At 32.4% G+C, this 21,414-nt stretch overlaps 2 long non-coding RNA genes across 2 annotated transcripts; one reads left to right on the top strand and one right to left on the bottom strand.

The window, feature by feature from the left end:
- Positions 1-320: 320 nt before the first annotated feature.
- Positions 321-2,324, bottom strand: LOC148762067 (uncharacterized). The gene is made up of 3 exons (XR_016027181.1): positions 2,208-2,324; positions 1,475-1,558; positions 321-604 (listed from the first exon to the last, which is right to left on the bottom strand). It is a non-coding gene; the product is annotated as an uncharacterized LOC148762067 (long non-coding RNA).
- Positions 2,325-19,075: 16,751 nt separating this feature from the next.
- LOC148762066 (uncharacterized) lies at positions 19,076-20,854 on the top strand. The gene is made up of 3 exons (XR_016027207.1): positions 19,076-19,184; positions 19,837-19,922; positions 20,750-20,854. It is a non-coding gene; the product is annotated as an uncharacterized LOC148762066 (long non-coding RNA).
- Positions 20,855-21,414: the final 560 nt, after the last annotated feature.

Raw genomic sequence — 21,414 nt, 5'->3', positions numbered from 1 at the left:
AACTCCCCATCGAGCCCGTGACAACCGCCGCGAAGCCTCGACAAACATTCTTCACCCCGAATGTCGATCGAAACCTCGCAAGGCTCTCGTATCAGCTTTCGCACTTCCCCGGTGAGCAATAGTTATCAAATAATCAAAATACGAAGGATTACAAATCGTTTCCAAATCATAACATAACATGTTTTTTTTTTTTTGGCTCACAGGGACATTTTCGTCATTTTTGTCGAAAACCTCCAAACTTGCTAAAAATGTAGTAGGTAAGCCGAAAATATATATTTAATGAAAAAAAAATTAAGTATCTAAAACGTTCGTTTGAAGTGAAAATTTGACCATTTGAATATGATAAAAATATTCAATAAAATAAACTATTTTCTTGTAAAATAATTTTCATAAAACTATCGGTACATAATTCTTATAGCGTAAAAGATAATTATATTCATATATACTATAAAGCAAATAACCAAAGCATAAAATTTCTTTTACAGTGACACGTGGGCCCATATCTATCCAAAATGCATCGGAAGCTGGAAACCTACAGCTTTTACCGATTCGAGTCCAAATGAAGGTCCTTGTTCAAGTCAGCTAACTACGGAATTCCCTGAGCCTGAAATGTGAGGAAATGAGGGTGGTGAGATTATAAAATCCCAGTGAGGAAACAGATACCATCTAAACTATCTAAAGTCGAGTAAATGGAGACAATTAAAATAAATCATCATACTGTAATTTCATTACCATTCAACTCATTTCAACCAAATAAAATCAATCCATAAAAATCGAGTAATCAACTTGGCTTATGAATTTCTTAAAACTTTGGCTCGTGCCAAAACTCATACTCAGTGATACCTTGCGCAGGGCATCCAACCGAGTCCGCCAAGGCTGTTAAAATTTCATATACACTTAAAATATATTTTTAGTTTGAGAAAAATACAGCCGTTCCTTGGCGTTGGCTGAGTTCCCCTTCACGTGGTGGTTTAGCGTGAAGTGAACCCTAAGCTTTACCCCAGGAGATACCCTACGCGCCTCTCCGTTCGAGGTAATAATATAATGGAGTTTACCGTGCCCCTCTAATAGGTTGGTCCACGGAACCCCCTCTGCAGTAAGTAATTAATATATACTCCACCAATTCAATAAAATTCATTCTAGCATGGCATGGCAATTTATCACAATCTAGCCTCTCAAGGTTGAATACACAATACAAATAATTCTGACACCAAAATCAATTTAGCCATTCATGCTCATATATTGTCATAAGCCATTCAATTTAAAACCATAAATTTACAACACAAGCAGGCAGTCTCCAATTACTCTATTTTCAAAACCAATATTCGATTTTTCAGAAAATTTATAAAATCATTTTATAAAATCACAATTTCTCTTAAAACATAACAATTTACCATTTAAACCCATTTTTCATAAAATCACATAGTTGTATAAAACTACTCTAGATAATTAAGACGATAATAAGTTTACTCACAATGTCTAGAATGCAGACTTTCGAAGCACTCTGTCTACTGGTCCTCGGATGCAATTTCCTTGCCTTTATTGGAGGACTCACCACCTTGACACAGTACAAAATCGAGAATTTCACTAAGTTGGTACTAAATCAAAATTAAACTAATTTGGACTACCAATGCATGATATGGAATGCAAAAATGCACTGGTAACTATCTAAATCCGGTATTAGCCTAATTCGTCTTATCACCCGATTAAATTCCTAACGGGTTCGTTTAAACTCCAATTTAATTCTTTTCAGTTTCTATACCTCAATTGCACCCAAATTAACTTAATGTCCCTCAGTGTGATGCAAATTATCAGTCCCAACAGCAAATTACGAAAATACCCCTAGTGGGTAAAAATTCGTATTTTTGCTCCGAAAATTTTCATTATTTTTCTAGGCTCATAATTCATTATTCCTTAACCAATTCTCCTAGAATAAAATCAAACTCATCCTCACTCACTACATGGTAAATTCAGCCATTAATGGTTGGGGGAGAAAATAAATTCTTTTCTTGTTGTTTTGTTTCTAAATATGCTAAACTAACTAAAAACACTAACATAAATTAAAATCAAATAAATCCAACAACTTTCTCTCTCCTAACTCATTTTTTCAGAATTGAATTCATCATGAAAACATGTAATTTAATCATGGAAAATAAAGAGAAATGCTTGGGAATAAGAAAACTCAAGCTTAATAGAAAAAATCTCACCTTTTTCACTTAATTTCCTTGAAAATTCACACTTTTTCTTTGATTTTCTCTCTCTAGGGTTTTGTTTTCTCCTTTCTCTCTCTTGTTTTTTGCTTGGCCGAATGTTGAAGAAGAAGAATGGGTGGGCTGATTTTTTTTATGCCTTTTTATTGTTTAATGAAATAATATTATTTTATTCATATTTTAAATATTTTATTAATTCATTTCTTTTTTCTAGCCATCCACTTGTCCTATTTTTTTTCACCATGCATTCCCTTTGACTTATCCAAGTCTTAAGTGAAATTCCCAGATTTTTCCAAAGTTTTGGTGGAGCAAATTTTTCAAAATTACACTTTTGCCCCTGAACTTTTCAAAAATTACATTTTTACCCCAAAAATTGAAAATTTTCCATAATGCATAATTTTCACTCCTCATACTCATTTCACACTCCAAATAATTAAATTTGATCAAAATCCTTTCAAAAAATTAAATTTTCGATTTCGAATGGTAAAATTACCATTTTACCCATTTACTCCAAATTATACCGAAATTAAAATTTTTCACTTCTAAACCTCAAATCTTACTCCAATAAGTCAAATGGGGCCAAAAATCTTTTCTAAAAATTTCCATTTTGTCCCCAGGTGGCAAATGACCATTTTGCCCCTGGATAGCGAAAATTCCAGTTTGACTCCAAATTGATCCTCGAACTCCGAATCACCATATTAACCCATTCTGGGACTTTAAAATTCTTAATTTCATTGTAAATTCTCTATTTGATCTAGTTCGAGGCTTAAATCAACTTTATTGTACCTCTAGGTACAATACCGACTTTTGTAAATTTTTCAAGACTCTCTTAGCATGTAAACATGCTATCCACCACATGTATGTCATCACAAATATTTCTGTAGAGTCGGGCTTGTCATCTTCTCCCCCACTTGGATCAACCATATGATCCTCCTTCTTGATTGACTTCGACATCCGGCTAAATATTAATATTTTAATATTATTTTATTAATAAAATATTAATTTATTCTAAAAATTTTATCTTGTCTCCTTGGTACCAAAAATACCTTATTATGCCTCACTTGACTTCCAAATCGCCTTTTATCTCACAAATTCTCCTCCGATAAAATTATTATTATTTTATTATTATTTTCTTGCTTGCGAAACATTTTATCCTAAACTACTCCTTTCGTCTTTTATCACTTCTAAACATTTTAATTGACCTCAATTTGCATTCGATCAACTATATTTATCACCATATCAAAGTATGGGGTATTTCATAAAATATATTTTAGTTTGAGAAAAATACAGCCGTTCCTTGGCGTTGGCTGAGTTCCCCTTCACGTGGTGGTTTGGCGTGAAGTGAACCCTAAGCTTTACCCCAGGAGATGCCCTGCGCTCCTCTCCGTTCGAGGTAATAATATAATGGAGTTTACCGTGCCCCTCTAATAGGCTGGTCCACGGAACCCCCTGTGCAGTAAATAATTAATATATACTCCACCAATTCAATAAAATTCATTCTAGCATGGCATGGCAATTTATCACAATCTAGCCTCTCAAGGCTGAATACACAATTCAAATAATTCTGACACCAAAATCAATTTAGCCATTCATGCTCATATATTGTCATAAGCCATTCAATTTAAAACCATAAATTTACAACACAAGCAGGCAGTCTCCAATTACTCTATTTTCAAAATCAATATTCGATTTTTCAGAAAATTTATAAAATCATTTTATAAAATCACAATTTCTCTTAAAACATAGCAATTTACCATTTAAACTCATTTTTTTATAAAATCACACAATTGTATAAAACTACTCTAGATAATTAAGACGATAATAAGTTTACTCACAGTATTAGGAGTAGAAATACTCCTATCTTTCGCCCTCGGGTGCAGTCTCTTACCCGAAACAATTGACTCACCACCTATCCATAATCCATGACACAAAATTCAGTAAATTGTGTCAATTTATCATAAATTATTTCAGGCTCTTATCCATGCGTATGCACTAGATAGGATTTGAAATGTCTAGACAATCGCTTAATTGTGGTGTCCGACCTAACTCGCCTACACACGGTGTAAATTCATAAAATTCCCAATTCGACTCCAATTCCATCCATTTCAATTTCAATTATCCAATTATATCCACAATGCCTCAATGACTGTGAATTTGGTCCAATTTATCAGTCCGGACTATAAATTACGCTTTTACCCCTAGTGGGTAAAAATTTTAATTTATTGCACTGAAAATTCCCATTTAATTTCCAACCTCATAATTCATCATTTTTCCACCCAATTCTCTTAAAATAAAGTCAACCTCATCCTCACATACCATTGGCTAGATTCGGCCTAGGGAAATTCATGGAGAAGATAAATATTTTTCTTGTTGTTTTACTCATAAACATGCTAAACTAACACTAAACACTAACATAGCTCAAAATCAAATTAATCTAACAACTTTCTCTCTCTAAACCCATATGACCAGAATTCAAATCATCCTCAAATCACATGATTCAACCATGAAAAATGATGGAAAATGCATGGGAAAGGTAAAGCACAAGACAAATTTAAGAAATGTTACCTTTTTTCACTTGATTTTTAATTTCCACCTATTTTCCCTTTAAATTTCTTAGCTAGGGTTTTATTTTCTCCTTTCTCTCTCTTGTTTCTTGCTTGGCCGAATGTTGAAGAAGAAGAATGGGTGGGCTGATTTTTTTATGCCTTTTTTATTGTTTAATGAAATAATATTATTTTATTCATATTTTAAATATTTTATTAATTCATTTTTTTTTCTAGCCATCCATTTGTCCTACTTTTTCCACCATGCATTCCCTTTGACTTATCCAAGTCTTAAGTGAAATTTTCAGATTTTTCCAAAGTTTTGGTGGAGCAAATTTTTCAAAATTACACTTTTGCCCTCGAACTTTTCAAAAATTACATTTTTACCCTAAAAATTGAGAATTTGCCATAATGCATAATTTGCACTCCTCATACTCATTTCACACTCCAAATAATTAAATTTGATCAAAATCCTTTCAAAAATTAAATTTTCGATTCCGGATGGCAAAATTACCATTTTACCCTTTTTCTCCAAATTATACCGAAATTAAAATTTTTCACTTCTAAACCTCAAATCTTACTCCAATAATTCAAATGGGGCCAAAAATCTTTTCTAAAAATTTCCATTTTGTCCTTAGCTGGCAAATGACCATTTTGCCCCTAGATAGCGAAAAGTTCGGTTTGTCTTCAAATTGATCCTCGAACTTCGAATCACCATATTAAACCATTCTGGGACTTTAAAATTCTTAATTTCATCGTAAATTCTCTATTTGATCTAGTTTGAGGTTTAACTCAACTTTGTTGTACATCTAGGTACAATACCGACTTTTGTAAATTTTTTTTTTCGGGACTCTCTTAGCATGCAAACATGCTATCCATCACGTGTATGTCATGACAAATATTTTTATAGAGTCGCGCTTGTCATCTTCTCCCCCACTTGGATCCACCATATGATCCTTCTTCTTGACTGATTTTGACATCCGGTTAAATATTAATATTTTAAAAATTTTATCTTGTCTCCTTGGTACTTGAAATACCTTATTATGCCTCACTTGACTTCTGAATTGCCTTTTATCTCACAAATTCTCCTCTGATAAAATTATTATTATTTTATTGTTATTTTCTCACTTGCGAAATATTTTATCCTAAACTACTCCTTTCGTCTTTTATCACTTTTAAACATTTTAATTGACCTCAATTTGCATTCGATCAACTTTATTTATCACTATATCAAAGTATGGGGTATTTCACTTTTTCTTCCACATTTGAACTTTTTTTTTCTCACATCAACATCACCTTTCTACCTTTTTCAATATTTAGCTCAATTTATATTTCCTAAAACAATACACATGCTTAGGAATAAAGGTTACAAAATCGAAAAATAAATTTTAAGGCTAAGCTCAATTATTATGTAGTTCAATAAAGAAAAGGAAAATTAGGCTCAAAAGGGGTATACCAAGGATAAAGATTTAACAAGGTTGGCTTTTTAGCTCAAACGGTCCAAAAATGGCATAAATCATCTCCCTAAATTAGCATTGCCTAAGATTTCAGCTCAAAAGAAAATCAAGCAAATTCTAGAATTCATGACATAATCTAAAATTTACACCAATATAAACATTCTCTAAATATTCAGAATAATTCTAAGTAAAAGATACAGTGCTCAAAATTGTGAAATCACATCCTAAAAATGATACTTAACAAAAGCATTTACCATGAATCCAAACAAAAACCTTTTTCACCAAAAGTTAAGAATTTTAAGACAACTTGTCAAACCTTGTTCTATAAAATAATTACGACGTCATTTACATACTCAATAGAATGTTTGCATATTTAGGAAGTTCGAAAAATCGTTAAAAGATGATATTACCCCTAATGGTATCATTAATTAGTTCAAATAGGAATTTTAAGGTGAAATTAAGAGTTTCACAATCCATGGATGACTCGAAATGGTAATTCAGAGTTCGAGGATCAATTTGGAGTCATACTGGAATTTTCACTATCTAGGGGCAAAATGGTCATTTGCCACCTAAGGACAAAATAAAAAATTTTAGAAAAGATTTTTGGCCCCATTTGACTTATTGGAGTATGATTTGAGGTTTAGAAGTGAAAAATTTTAATTTCGGTATAATTTGGAGTATAGGGGTGAAATGGTAATTTTGCCACCCCGGGGTAAATCGGTAAATTTTCACCCCCGACACTTGTCAAGACCAAGGGATTTTATTCATCATGAAAATGGATAAACATGAGAAATGTGTGGTGGAGAATTAAAGAATTAAAAGTCAAATATTTAAAATTTGAACCAATAAAGAAATGCCATGTGTCATGCTTTTATTATTTTATTGTTTCTTTATAAAAAAAAAGGCATAAAAATCAGTCCATTTCTTTCATATGGCCGGCCAAACCAAGAGCAAAGAAGAACAAAGGGAGAAAAGAAAAACAAAAACCCTAGGTGGAGAAATTCAAGGGAAAATTGGTGAAAATTCAAGGAAACAAGTGACAAAAGGTAAAATTTCTTGATTTTGACTTGTGATCTACCTTTCCCATGCATTTCTCCTCATTTTCCATGGTTAAATTACATGTTTTCATGATAAATTCATGGCTGGTTGGAATGGGTATGGAGAGAGAATGATGTTAGATTGATTTGATTCTAAGTTATGTTAGTGTTTTTACTTAGTTAAGCATGTTTAGAAACAAAACAACAAGAAAAGAATCCATTTTCCCTATGAAACTTCAATGGCCGAACCCTATGTGAAGTGTAAAAGTAATGAATTGATTTTGTGATCAAGTGAATTGGTTGAAAAATTGATGAAATGATGATTTATGGTAAGAAAATGGAATGGGAAAATTTTTAGTGATAGTGCACCACAATGGCCAAAATTTTCAAGAAGAATTGTGAGGGTTGTTAGGCTGAATTTTAGATTATTGGAAACTTATTTAGTGAATTGAAATATTAGAAATGAAATGGAGCAATTTGGAGCCAAATCGGACACAATTGTCATTTAATCGGGTAATAGGCCGAATTAGGTCAGCACCGCATTTAAGCGATAGTCGGATAAGTTGCATATCATATCATGCATATATATCGAGCTTGAAATAGCTTATGAATGTTAGACACAATTTAATTAGAATATGTGTCTTGGATTATGGCTAGGGGGTGAGCCATTGGATACAGGTAAAGGACTGTACCCACGGATTGAAAACAGGAGTATTTCTACTCTTAATTCTGTGAGTGGATAATTTATCGTCTTAAATATCTAGAGTAATTATACTTGTTTGATGCTTTTATTGAATGGTGAGTTTAAATTATAAAATAGTATGTTTTCCAATTAAAATATTTTTTAATAAAAATGAGATTTGTACTGGTTTTGAAATCAAATATTGTTTTGGGAAAATTAAGTATATGAAGACTGTGTTGATTTTATGATTTTATATGTTATTGAAATTGTGGCTTATGACACTATGGTAGCATGATGGCTAAATTTTTAGGGCTGGCATGAAATATATGAACAGTTTTGGATTGGTTTCGGTAGATTGGATTAAATTTTATTTGCCATATTATGCTACTAAAAATTTTATGGGTCTGGTGGTATATTAAACGGTCACTGCAGTGGTGGGGGTTTCCGTGGACTGCCTATGAGAGGGGCACGGTAACCCAATTATATATTTACCTCTTGGGGGAGATGTTGGATAAAGTATCTCCTGAGGTAAGATTTAAGTGCACCTCACATTTGGGCCACCACGTGAGAGTGAGACTCAGCCAACGCCAAGGAACTGCTATGTGTCAAATGCGAAAACATGTTTATGGGTATGGGACATTTAACAGCCTTGGCGGTCTCAGTGGGATACCTTGACGAAAGTACCCGCGAGAATGATTCTGGCAGGGGCCAAGTTTAATAAACTCATAAGCTAGGGAAATTTTGATGAAAAGAAATTGTTTGGTATAGATTGAAACGAATTTTGCATTATGAACATTATTGAAATATAACGTTTTTATATTGTCTCCATCTACTCGATTTTAGATGCTTTTGATGGTAATTGTTTATTCACTAGGACTATGTAATCTTACCCCTCTTCCTATCCATTTTTCAGGCTCAGGATAGTTTGTTGATAGTTGATTAAGACAAGAATTAATCTCAGAGTTGCATCCTAGAAGGTAAGGGTTCATAGCCCTACACCTTCTTGGACAGTTGGGGGCAACGAAATTTCATACTTTAGTTATCTTTATTATTATATGAATAAATTTATTTTACTCTTACGCTACAAAAGTTATTTTAGGAAGACTTTGAAAATATTGTGTTTTAAGAAAATAGAATATTTTATTTAATGTTTTTATTATATTCAAATAGCTATAATTTTACTTTAAACGAATGTTTTAGACTTAAGAATTTAATTTAAATCATGAAATATGTGTTTCCACTTACATATTACATTTTTACAGATTTCAAAATTTTCGAAAAAGAAAGAAAAAAAATATGACTAAAATACCCCTGTGAGACAAAAATAAATATTCATTGTTTTTGAATGGGAAAATGGTCCATATTGTTTCAAAACACGATTTTAGTTACTGTCGATCACAGGGGAGGTAAGAAAATTGATACAAAAGTGTTACAAGATTTCGGTCAACATTCGGGGTAAAGAATGTCTGACGAGACTTCGCGACGATTGTCACAAGCTCGATGGGAGTTTCGAGTTGTGACACAACTAGTTATCATCATTGGATTAAAGAAATCATAGAAAAAAATTAGCACAACTTTACTCTAGATTCCTAAAGTTTAAACTAAAAATAAATTCATTTATCAACTAATCCTAAATTATTTATAAATTTGGATAATCATGCAAATAAAATTAAATCTAAAACTTCCACAAAATATTCACCATCAAAAAAATAAATTCACCCCCATAAACTTAAACTAAACATTGTCCTTAATGTTAGAAAAAATAAAAGAAAGGTAAAGAATACTCCCTTGATGATTGGATGAATCTGGTGAAGCTCTAACCTTCCTCCTTTTCATCCTCACTGTCACTTGTAGGAAAAAATATTTTTTTTACTAAGAAAAAAGTAAATAGAGATTAATGAAAATAAATAAATAATTGAAATAAAAATAACTAAAATATAAGAGTTTTGAAAGCTTGGGTTGCCTCCCAAGAAGTGCTTCTTTATAATTGATAGCTTGACTTTGGTTGAGGTTTGAGTTTACATGGAAAAAGCTTAAGGTGTGAAAGTAGCCTCCTCCTAAGATGAGGTTGTAGTGCCTTTAACTCAAGATTTGATGTCTGCTTAACCCAAAATGGTGGAATAAGCTGACTTTTATCCAACTTCTCAAATTGAGTTCTTCTTGAATAAACCAATTTTGCTATAACCTCTTTAGGTAACTCATCAATTGTATCTAGAAAAAGAATGGGAGGCACATATGGCTTGACTTGTGGTGATGTAGATATTTCCTCTTCTTACTTAATTTCTTCATCTTGAACTTGATTGCTAGAAGTATTCCCTTGATCTACTTTATCTCTATCATTTTGAAGTTTATAATTGATGGCATTTGCTAGTTGACCCACTTGTGTCTCAAGATTTCAGATTGATTTTGCCTGACTTTGAATGATTGCATCAGTCTTTGTCATGAAGGCATTTGTTTTTGTCATGAAGGCATCAATCTTTGTCATGAATTGCATGATCATATTTTCTATTGAAGGCTTTTTCTCTAGCATAAGAGCCCTAACTTGTGACTGAAAACCATTATGGAAAATAGGTTGTGACGAATATGTAAGACCATGATCATTACTCCATGAAAAATTTTCGTGATTCCATCCTGAGTTGTAATTGTTGGAGTATCACTTATTTTGTTGCCCATCGAAGCTTTTATCAAATTGCATTGATCCGTAATAGGCTGGACAATAACCACTTGAATGCCTATCTCCACAAAACTCGCATGTAACAAAAGGACTTTGAAAAGCATTATCACCCTAAACATTAATTTTTTGAGACAAAGCATCTACTTTGGTGGCTAAAACAATGATTGCATCCAATGCATAATCACTAGCAGCCCTCCTAGGCACAAATTGTTCAAATGGCTACAAATAGTTCATCACCTCAATCAAAAGTATCTGAAAATAAAAAGAAAAGTTTGAAGTAAGATTAGGAATGCTTGTTATTAATATTAACAAGAAATAATTAAAAACCAATTCCCTAGCAACAACGCCAAAAACTTGTTGATTTCTCACGCAAGTACACGTATTGTTAACAAGTAATATAGTAATGAATAGAGTATCATTCCCATAGAAAATTGTTTTAATCCTTACTATTAACTACTAAAATTAACACACCATAATTTTATTCAAACAACCAAATTTTAAAATTATTAAAAAGAAAAATTAAAACTACTAAACTGAAACTTCAATCAACTACCAGACCTAAGATTATGATGTCCCTCAATACTTCATTTGATTATTATCTCTTTGTCTTAACTTAGTTTAATGGATTAAATTGCTAACCTAGAGTTCTAAATTATTTATAAGCCTATGTCGAGTTTCTCATAAAAATACCTCTCATAATAAAATTTACTATATGTCTATGCAAATTAAATTAAAAAAAGATTCATTAAGTTTGTGCTCTAATCCTGGCTACGTATGGCTTATAGGTGTAAGTCTACCCTATATTTAAATCAATCACCTAATCAACTAAGTGCATTCGATCATACGTTATTCTATTCTAGGTCTACCTAAATCTTCTTCGTCAAGGTTCAACTTAGGTTTCCAATTCAATCTAATTAGTGATCAAGCAATTAGAAGCATTAAGAATAGAATAAAATAAACAACCTAAATCTATCAAATATAAGTAAGAGAGAGATAAATAATTTAGACTACATATTGAGTTCAATCATAATCTTAGATTAACAATTTAGTTCTCCATCAAGTCACATATCATCATTGAATAAAGTTTAAACAATAAAAACAAACTAAGAAAATAAAAGAATAATAAAAAAAAATAAACTCAAAAATTATAATCTTGATCTTCCAAGTCTTCTTGAATCCTTCAAATCTTCTCAGAATCAATGACTTTGCGGCTTGACTCTCAACTCTCAATTTGGTATTTTTCCCTCTTTCCTTCGTTCTCATTTTAAGTCCTTCGAAAGGTTGTTTTTATAGGCTTTGAAGTTAGGCCAATTTGGGTGGAGAAAGAAGTCAATTTTAGCTGGAATTTCCTCACTAGACTATGTGAGTCACAAATTTGCCTAATTAATTAACAGAAATTGTAATTGCTCTAGGATTGCTATAGTACATCAAATTTGATAAGATTTTTAACCATCTTCCAAGCAAAAATTGTCACTACTCGATACTCCCATCGATCCCGTGACAATCGCCTCGACGTCTCAGTAGACATTCATTGCCCGGAATGCCAACTGGAACCTCGCAAGGCTTTAATATCAGTTTTCGCACCTCCTTTGTGAGCAACAGTTTTTAAGTATCATGTTTTGAGAGACTATAAACTATTTCCAAATCAAAACAATAGAAAAATAATTTTTTTCTCACAGGGGCATTTTGGTCATTTTTCTTTAAAAATCTCGAAACTAGCTAAAATGTAGTATGCGAGTGGAAAGCACATATTTCATAATAAAAAATAAGTTTAGATGTCTAAAACATTCATTTAAAGCGAAACTATAACTATTTGAATATAATAAAAATATTTAATAAAATATTCAATTTTCTTATAAAACAATATTTATAGAGTTCTCGGTAAATAATTTTTGTAGCGTAAAAGCTAAATAAATTCATACATACTATAATACAGATAACCAAAGAATAAGATTTAATTTACAGTGACATGTGGGCCCACGAATGACCAAAAGTATCAAAAGCAGTAAACCTACAATTTTTGAGGATGTAAGTCCAACTGTAGCCCTCAACGAAATGAGCTATTTACCAACTATCTTGAGCCTGAAATGGGTGGAAATGAGGGTGGTGAGATTATATAATCCCAGTGAGTAAACAAATACCATCTAAAATATCTAAAGCTGAGTAAATGGAGACATATTAAAATAGATATCATACTGTAATTCATCACCTTTCAACTCATTTCAACCAAATAAAACCAATTCATATAAATCGAGTAATCAACATGGCTTATGAATTTCTTAAAACTTTGGCTCGTGCCAAAATCATTCTCATACTCAGTTATTAGGGATACCTTAGCCTGGGGCTATCCCAACCAAGTCTGCCAAGACTGTTAAAAAGTCATGTACGTATAAATCATGTTTTTATTTTGAAAACATAGCCATTCCTTGGCGTTGGCTGAGTTCACCCTCACGTGGTAGTTTGGCGTGAAATGAACTCTAAAGTTGTACCTCAGGAGTTACCCTACACGCCTCTCTGACCGAGGTAAGGATATAACGGGGCTACCGTGCCCTTCTAATAGGCTGATCCACATAACCAGCTCACTGCAGCAAGCTAAACCCACCAATTCAATAAAATCTCAACCACATGACATGGCAATTATATCACAATCCAGCCTCTCAAGGCTAAATACACAGTTCATATATTTCAACACAAATACCAATTCAGTCATTCATGCAAATATTGTCATAAGCCATTCGATTCAAACCATGAATTTACAACACATGAAAACAGTCTCCAATTACTTTATTTTCAAACCATCATTCAATTGCAAGACAATGTTATAAAATCATTTCATTAAATCACATTTTAATTACAAAACACAAAGATTTACCATTTAACTCATTTTTCATAAAATCACAAAATCGGATAAAAATCACTTTAGATAATTAAGATGATAGTAAGGTTACTCACTTTATCGAGAGTCGAATTTTGAGTACTCCGATTCTTGATCCTCATGTACTATCTCTTTACTTTTGCTAGAATGCTCACCACCTAGACATAATGCACAATAACCCATTTACTACATTTGTGCTAAATTGTTATAAAACTAATTCAAGCTCTATACTAATGCATGAAATGGGATGTGAAATACTCAGGTAACTATCCAAATACGGTGTTCAATATAAATTCAATTATGTACCTAAATAAAATGATATTGGCCTAATTCAATCTATCACTCGATTAATTGGCCAATACGTCCAATTCAATTCCAAATAATTCCATTTTTCTCCCAATACTCCAAATCATCAAACACAAATTAAATAACTTGAAATATGGCAAAATCATCCTCACATTTTCTCTTGGAAAATTCGACCATGGTGGGTGCATCAACACTATAATTTTTCAAGCTTGATTCTCACACCATAAATCACTAATTCCTAACCAAATACTTGAAATAAAATCAAAATCATCATCAATATTCTACATGGAGAATTCAGCCAATGATGGGTGATGGGAGGAAGTGAATTTTTCTTGTTGGCTTTTCATGCTACACATCACTAACTAACTAAAAACACTAAAATACATTGAAATCTAACCAAAGCCAAGTTCAAAACTCCTCCCCCCATGTCCGTCCAGCAAGGGTATCCTCATGCAAACTTGATTCTCAACCATGAAAAATGAAAAAGAATGCATAGGAAAGGTAAATCACAAGCTAGAATTGAAAAATCTTACCTTTTGTCACTTGATTCTTTGAAATTTTGTGAATTTCTCTTGAATTTCTTGGCTAGGTTTTTGTTCTTCTTCTTTTCTTCCCTTTTCTTCCTTGGCTGGCCAAGAGAAATGGGTTGGGAGAGTTTATGTGCTGATTTTTAAAGTCAAATATAAATGGATGAAAATTTGACACATGTCACCATTCCATTGGCCCATGTGTCATACTTACCCATTAAGCAATCTCTCTCCACCATTTAAAATTCCTTCAATTATCCATGATAATAATGGGTGAAATTCATGTGCTGGACAAGTGTTGGGTGGTGTAAAATTACAATTTTTTCCTAGGTGGCAAAATGACTATTTTGCCCCTTATGCTAGAAAAAATGCCAAAATTAAAAATTTTCACCTCACAAACTCAAATTATGTTCTAAATGATCAATCTTAGTCAAAAATTTCATCCAATACTCACATCTTAACCTTGGGTGGCAAAATAACCATTTTGCCCCTAGGTCATGAAAATTCCAATTTGACTCCAAATCGGTCTTCAAACTCCGAATCACCATTTTAAGTGATTCTGGGGTTTTTAAATTCTCAATTTCTTCTTAAAATCTCTATTTAGACTAGTTCGAGGCTTAATTCAACTTAAGTGTACCATTTGGTACATTGTCGTCCTTTAACGATTTTCGAGGTACCCAAGTAAGCAAACATGAATTTTTATGTAGGAATGGCATAATAAACATATTGTAGAGCCGGGCTTGACAGAAATGGGTAAAGTATAAACATGAAATTTGTAGCTTTTTCTCTTATCTTTCCAATGGTCCAACAATCGCTTCATTTAGAGCTCTGTAGCGAGAGTTATTGTCGAAATACCGAAGCATGTGCAGCGAAAGTCTGCACCTTGAAATTGCTCTTGTTCTTTCACTGAAATTCTTCTTTCAAACACCTACAAAAGCACAAATAAATCAATAGCAACCTATCTTAACCACATTAACACCAAATTAATCATAAAATTAACTAAGATTAAATTGACTCACCTACAATGACTAATTTTAAATAATTAAATAAAAACCTACTAATATCTAGGCATTACTACAAGAACTAAGCCAAATTATTATCAAAATTAAGTCCAAATAACGCTATATTAGAGAGTTATCAAGTACAGACCAATGGCCTCTGTTTGTTGTGAGATTATGTGGTTGAATCATTTACTAATAGATTTTGGCATTAAATTAGAAGCAACACCAAACTTTATTATGATAATCTTTCTGTAATTCATATTTGTCGTAATCTTATCTTCCATGAGAGAACAGAACATATAGAGATGGATTACCACTTTATTAAGGAGAAAGTGATTGAATGACTGATTGAGCTAGTTCATGTATCTACAGAATTGTAGGTTGATGACATATTGACTAAGACACTACAACCTAAGCAATATAATTGGTTGTTAAGCAAGATGAATATTCATGACATTCGTGCTCTGCCATGAATATTCATCTTAAGGGGGACTATTAATTTGAAGAATTAACTAAGTAGTTGGTTTGCAAGTCCACAATATATTGAAGTGAAGAAGAAAGGCATGTGAAGCTCACATGCTTAGCTTATTTAAAGAACACATGCTTAAGAAAATTATGTATTTACTTTTATAGTTTTAGTAAATAGAGTTAGTTAGAGTTAATTGTTTTTCTATTGATTAGTTTTTGCTCCTATAAGACTGAGTTCCTTTACTCTTTCATTCTTGTATAAATAGGCCTCTGTAATTAGTTTGCAATCATTGAAGAAATAAATTGATTTATTCCCATAAAGCTCATTCTTCATTTAGCTTTTATTGTTTGAACATCTTCACCATTAAAGCTCAAGAAAACATCATATTTCCATTGAGAAGAAGATAAAGATGAAGATAATGATGAGAATGATGAGGTAGAGGATGACACGCCAATAGTCATAGTTGTATAAAAGAAAAGAATAAGAAAAAAAATAAGAATAAGAAGAAAAAGGGAAAATAGTGCCTATTTCATAAGAATCAAGAAGAGATATCTTGATAATTTGTAGGGTTGACTTCCCTTTTCCCTCTCTATTTACATGATGAGTTATGCCCAGAATATAAATTGTATATCTTGATATCTTGATATCATAGCTGATTGTTGCAATGTAATTGCCCCCCTTTATTTTTTTATAATGGTGTCCCATGTGGCTATGGTGTTGCATAATAGCTGTGGTGATAAGCATTACCATCCATTTCACTTTTTAGCCATCCCTAGTTGGTTCTTTCTAGGATATTGTATGTTTCTTCTTATACATAATAATTCTGATTGAGCGAAAAGATAAAAAAAATAAAAATAAAATCTGTGGCCACCCATGTTGCTGAATTGTATATAAATTAAGCAATCTTATATATTATCTTTCTCTATTTCACTAAAAACCAGGTCAAGCTTTCAGTGCTAAGATGTTTCATTGGTGCCTTTAATATTATATGGTAATGAGTGCTATGTAAAGGAACCCTTCAATCAATGAAGTTGGCATCGGCGTTGTGCTACCATAGTAGACTCTTCTTGAAATTAAGATTGAGTGCTTGTTTGGCCTGGTTTTTTTTAACTTATCTACCTTTTAAAAGCAGAAGCTAGGCCAAACAAGGATTTTCATAAGCTCTTAAAAAAAAGTAACTTTTTTTTAAAAACAAAATTTTTTTTTTAAAAAAAAGAGATTAAAGAAAAGCTTTAGAGAAGAACTTTCTCTTCTCTTATTTAAAAAACACGCTAGCTTTTTAGGAAATACCCTTTCTCTCAATCGATCTCCCTCCCCTCTCCCTTTTTTTGCAAATCACCTTTTCTCAAAAACAAATTACGATCTCCCTCTCCTCTACCTCTCTCTACAAAGATTTCTAGAAAAAAAAAAAGAAGACCTAGTAATAGAATAGAAAAATTTAGGACTTTTTTGTTCTTACAATGATTAAAAAAAAGAAGATCCAAAATTCAAAGCTACATTCAGGTATTATTCAAAGGGTTTCTCTCTTTTTTACAAAAAAAAAAGATTTTAATGTTAAAAACATTGCTTTCTTTTCCCTGTTTTTTCTTGGAGAATTGAAGCATTATGGTCTAAATGCTTGTTAGATCAACAAAAAACTAGTACTATTACTACTCTACAAAGTTTAAGAGCTATTAAGTTTAACATCTAAAAATCATATATAAGCTCGAAGCAAACTTGTTCCGCTTTAGTTTATTAGGTGATTGAAGATGGCATGAATACCCCTTATGGTAATTTTAACCAAAATTAAAACTTATTTAATTTATTTTGCCAAATAGCTTATCAAATAGCTTTAACTTAATTTTAAGCTATTATTTTTCACAAGAGCTTCATAATAACTTTTAAGCTAAAAAAAAGCTAGACCAAATAGGATTTGAGAGAATTTTGTTTCTTCCGTTACCCAGAAGTGAAACTAATCTTTCCTTGAAATTACTACAAATAAAATCCTCTATGGTTGAAAGGTTTCCAAAATATATAGAGATAAAAATGACTATTACTATGTTTGCTGAACCTCAAACATCCACTACAAAAAATGAAATTACGAAAAGGAGGGGGAGACAGTAACACTTCCCTTTCCATATTTATATACTTTCAAACTCTTGATGGGACAGCTTGACAAGTAGGTTCTAGGCATTAGAGTAAGAAAGGCTATTTGAGTTTGAATTGTGGTGGCTCCCCTCATAGCAGTTGGGTGTGGGAGGGATTTTGCCTATAAATAAAGCATTTAAAAGTCATTGTAAATTTTGGTTACACATTTGTAAATCTCTTGCAATTGTGAATAGAATACACAAACCTTTGCCTTATCTACTCTAGTGCTCTAGTTATTCTCATGTGTTGGTTAGTGGTTAAGCATATTGGTGCTTTAGTAAGTGCATTTGCCACATATTGGCTTCTGTTGCTTATGGTGTTAGTGTTTAAGGTTGAACTTAAGGAACCAACACACAAGTAATGTGTCCTAATGTAAAACCCAACCCTATAAATACATGTCATGACATACATGCACTGAGTAGCATGTTATTATGCTAGGAAAGCACATAAGAAAAGACGAAACCCGATATCGTACCTAACGGTACACTTGAGTTGATTTAACCTCGAACTAGTTCAAATAGGAATTGTAGGATGAAATTTAATATTTTATAGTCCAGGAATGACTAAAAATGATTGTTCGGAGTTCGAGGGTTCATTTGGGGTAAAATTAGAAATTTTGATATTCAAGGGCAAAATCGTCATTTTGCCACCTAAGATAATAATTTGATCATGGAGTGAAATTTTTGACCAAGATTAACTATTTGGAGTATAATTTAATGATAGGAAGTGAAAAAGTTTAATTCTGGTGATTTTTGGAGTGTAGGGGCAAAATCGTAATTTTACCACCCACGGACAAAATTTGAGATTTTGAGAGAATTTAGATCAAATTTGACAAATTGGAGAATGGTATGAGTATAAGGGGTGAAAAATATGTCTATGGACAATTTTTCAATTTTTGGGGCAAAAATGTAATTTTTGACTTTTACGGGGGCAAAAGTGTAAATTGCAAAAATTACTCCACCGAGACTTTGGATGAGTCTGAGAATTTTATCTAAGCTATGAATATATGAGACAAGTGTATGGTGAAAATTTGGAAACAAATGGATGAAATTTTAAAAAAGGGCCAATGGGAAAAGTGACACATGGCATTTTTTTAATGAAATAATATTATTTTAATGAAAAGTCAGCCATTTAAACCCAAATTTTGAGTGCTGGCCGGCCATAAGGAAGAAAAACAGAGGAAATAGAGAGGAAAGGAAGAAGAAAAGAAAAACCAAAGAGAAACAAGAAAATTCAAAGAGAAATTCGCGGTTTTCGACCGTTTAAGCGTCTAACGGTAAGATTTTTCGATTTTAGCTTGATTTCTACCTTTCCTATGCCTTTATTTCCATTTAGCATGCTTGAGGAGAGAGATCAAAAAGTGATATCAAGGGCTGGACGAAATTCTAGGAGAGAGAAATTGAAATTTTTAGGTTTTGATTTTTAGTTAAATTGATAGTTTTAGTTAGTTAAATGTGTTTAGAAATTAAATTGGGCAAGAAATCAGTAAATTTTCACAATACCCACTCTTGGCTGAATGCTCAATGCTGTACAATGATGATGAATTGATTTTATTCTAAGGAAAATGAAGAGAAATGATGAAAAACGATTAAACGTGATTAAAAAACAAAGTAGAAAATTTACCGAGTTAATGTCCCATTTTTGGTCGAATTTTCCAAGGAAGGGAGTGAGCTGATTTTGTTGTTTTTAGAAGGTTATTGGCTGATATTTAATGGTTAGAAATGTTGGAGAGAGAATGGGATGATTTAGAGCTAAAATGGAGCGCGTTAGCAATTTATCGGGCAAAGTGCCAAAAATAGGTTAATACCGCGTTTAAGCTGTTTTAGGCTATTGCATTTCATACCATGCATTAGTATAGGATTTAAGTTAATTATATAGTGATTTAGCATCAATGTGATGAATTGTGTAAATTTTTGTAATATGTCTAGGAGGAGAGCCTTCCGGAAAAGGCAAAGAAGTCGTACCCGACAAGTAGTGATCGGGGTGCTTAGAAAGCTTTTAGTTTGTACAAACGGTGAGTAAACTTATTATTATTGTAAATTATCTAGAGTTTATTTTTAAATGCCCTTTATGTATTTTATGAAATGAAAACGGGATTTTTGATGTTTTAGGAATAAATGTGATAAATAAAAATATATTGTATTGATTATGAAATTGAGTAATTGGAGGCTGCAAACTGACTTGAAAAATATATTTTACTAGGAATGGCTTATGAGAAATGAGTATATGTGGCTATATTTTGTGAGTGCATTTGGGAAAGTTATGTAAGTTGATTTTACTATGCAGGCTGGATAAATAAATAAAAGCCACGTTATACTGTCGAAATTTTATTAAAATTGGTGGGTTAGTCACTGCAGTGACGGGTTTCCGTGGACTGCCTATTAGAGGGGCACGGTAAACCCAGTTATATAGTTACTCCGGTTGTAGAGGCGAGGAGGGTAACTCCCGGGGTAGTATTAGAGCTCACTTCACGTCGAACCCCCACGTGAATGTGTAACTCGGCCAACGCCAAGGAACGGCTGGTTTTAAAAATAAAAATGTGTTTCACGTGTGAATATTTTAACACCCTTGGCGGACTCGGTTAGATGCCTCGGCCAAGGTATCCCCGAGGATTAGTTTTGGCTTGAGCCTTGTTTTAATAAAAGACATAAGCCTTAACAACTATTTTGGTAAATTACAAATATTTTATGGTTTAAGAAATAAATTGAAAACATTATGAAATGGGTTGAAATTTGTTGTTTAAACTTGCCTCCATTTTACTCGCCTTTAGATATTTATGATAATGTCTGTTTACTCATTGGGATTGCAAAATCTCACCCAACTCCTTTCCACCCATTTCAGGTTCAGTATAGACTGTAGATAGCTGATCTCATCGAGGACTACCATTGGATCTGCATTTTCCAAATCGTAGGTTCACAGTCCTCTTTACTTTTGTTTATTCGGGGGCCCTCTTGTTATTGTAAATTAAATTAAATATTTTGGCTTACTGTATTTCAGTATGTATAAATTTATTTAGCTTTTACGCTATAAAAATTATTCACGTATAACTCTATAAATATTGTTTTATAAGAAAATAGAATATTTCCCTTAATATTTCTTTTATTTTCTTATTATATTCAAATAACCGTAATTTCGTTTTAAATGAAGATTTTTGACTCTTAAACTCATTTTGAATATGAATTATGTATTTTGTACTTGTATATTACGTTTTAGCCAGTTTTGAAATTTTTGAGAAAAAAATGACCAAAATACCCTTGTGTGGCGAAAATTTTATTTTGATTGTTTTTGATCTAAAATAGTAAATATTCTCTAAAAACTCGATATTTAACAATGATTGCTCACAGGAAAGGAAAGAAACTGATATGTAAGCCTTGCGGGGTTCCGGTTGGCATTCCGGATAATGAGTGTCAATTGGGACGTCGCGGCGATTGTCATGGGCCTGAGGGAGGTTCCGGGTCGTGACACCTAACATCGCACAATGTGAGCCCCTAAGGTAGCATGTTGTA

Source organism: Theobroma cacao, chromosome 6 (genome assembly GCF_053813885.1).
Source record: "Theobroma cacao isolate CCN51 chromosome 6, ASM5381388v1, whole genome shotgun sequence".
Classification (NCBI taxonomy): domain Eukaryota; kingdom Viridiplantae; phylum Streptophyta; class Magnoliopsida; order Malvales; family Malvaceae; genus Theobroma; species Theobroma cacao.
This window is presented reverse-complemented; position numbering and strand designations above follow the sequence as displayed.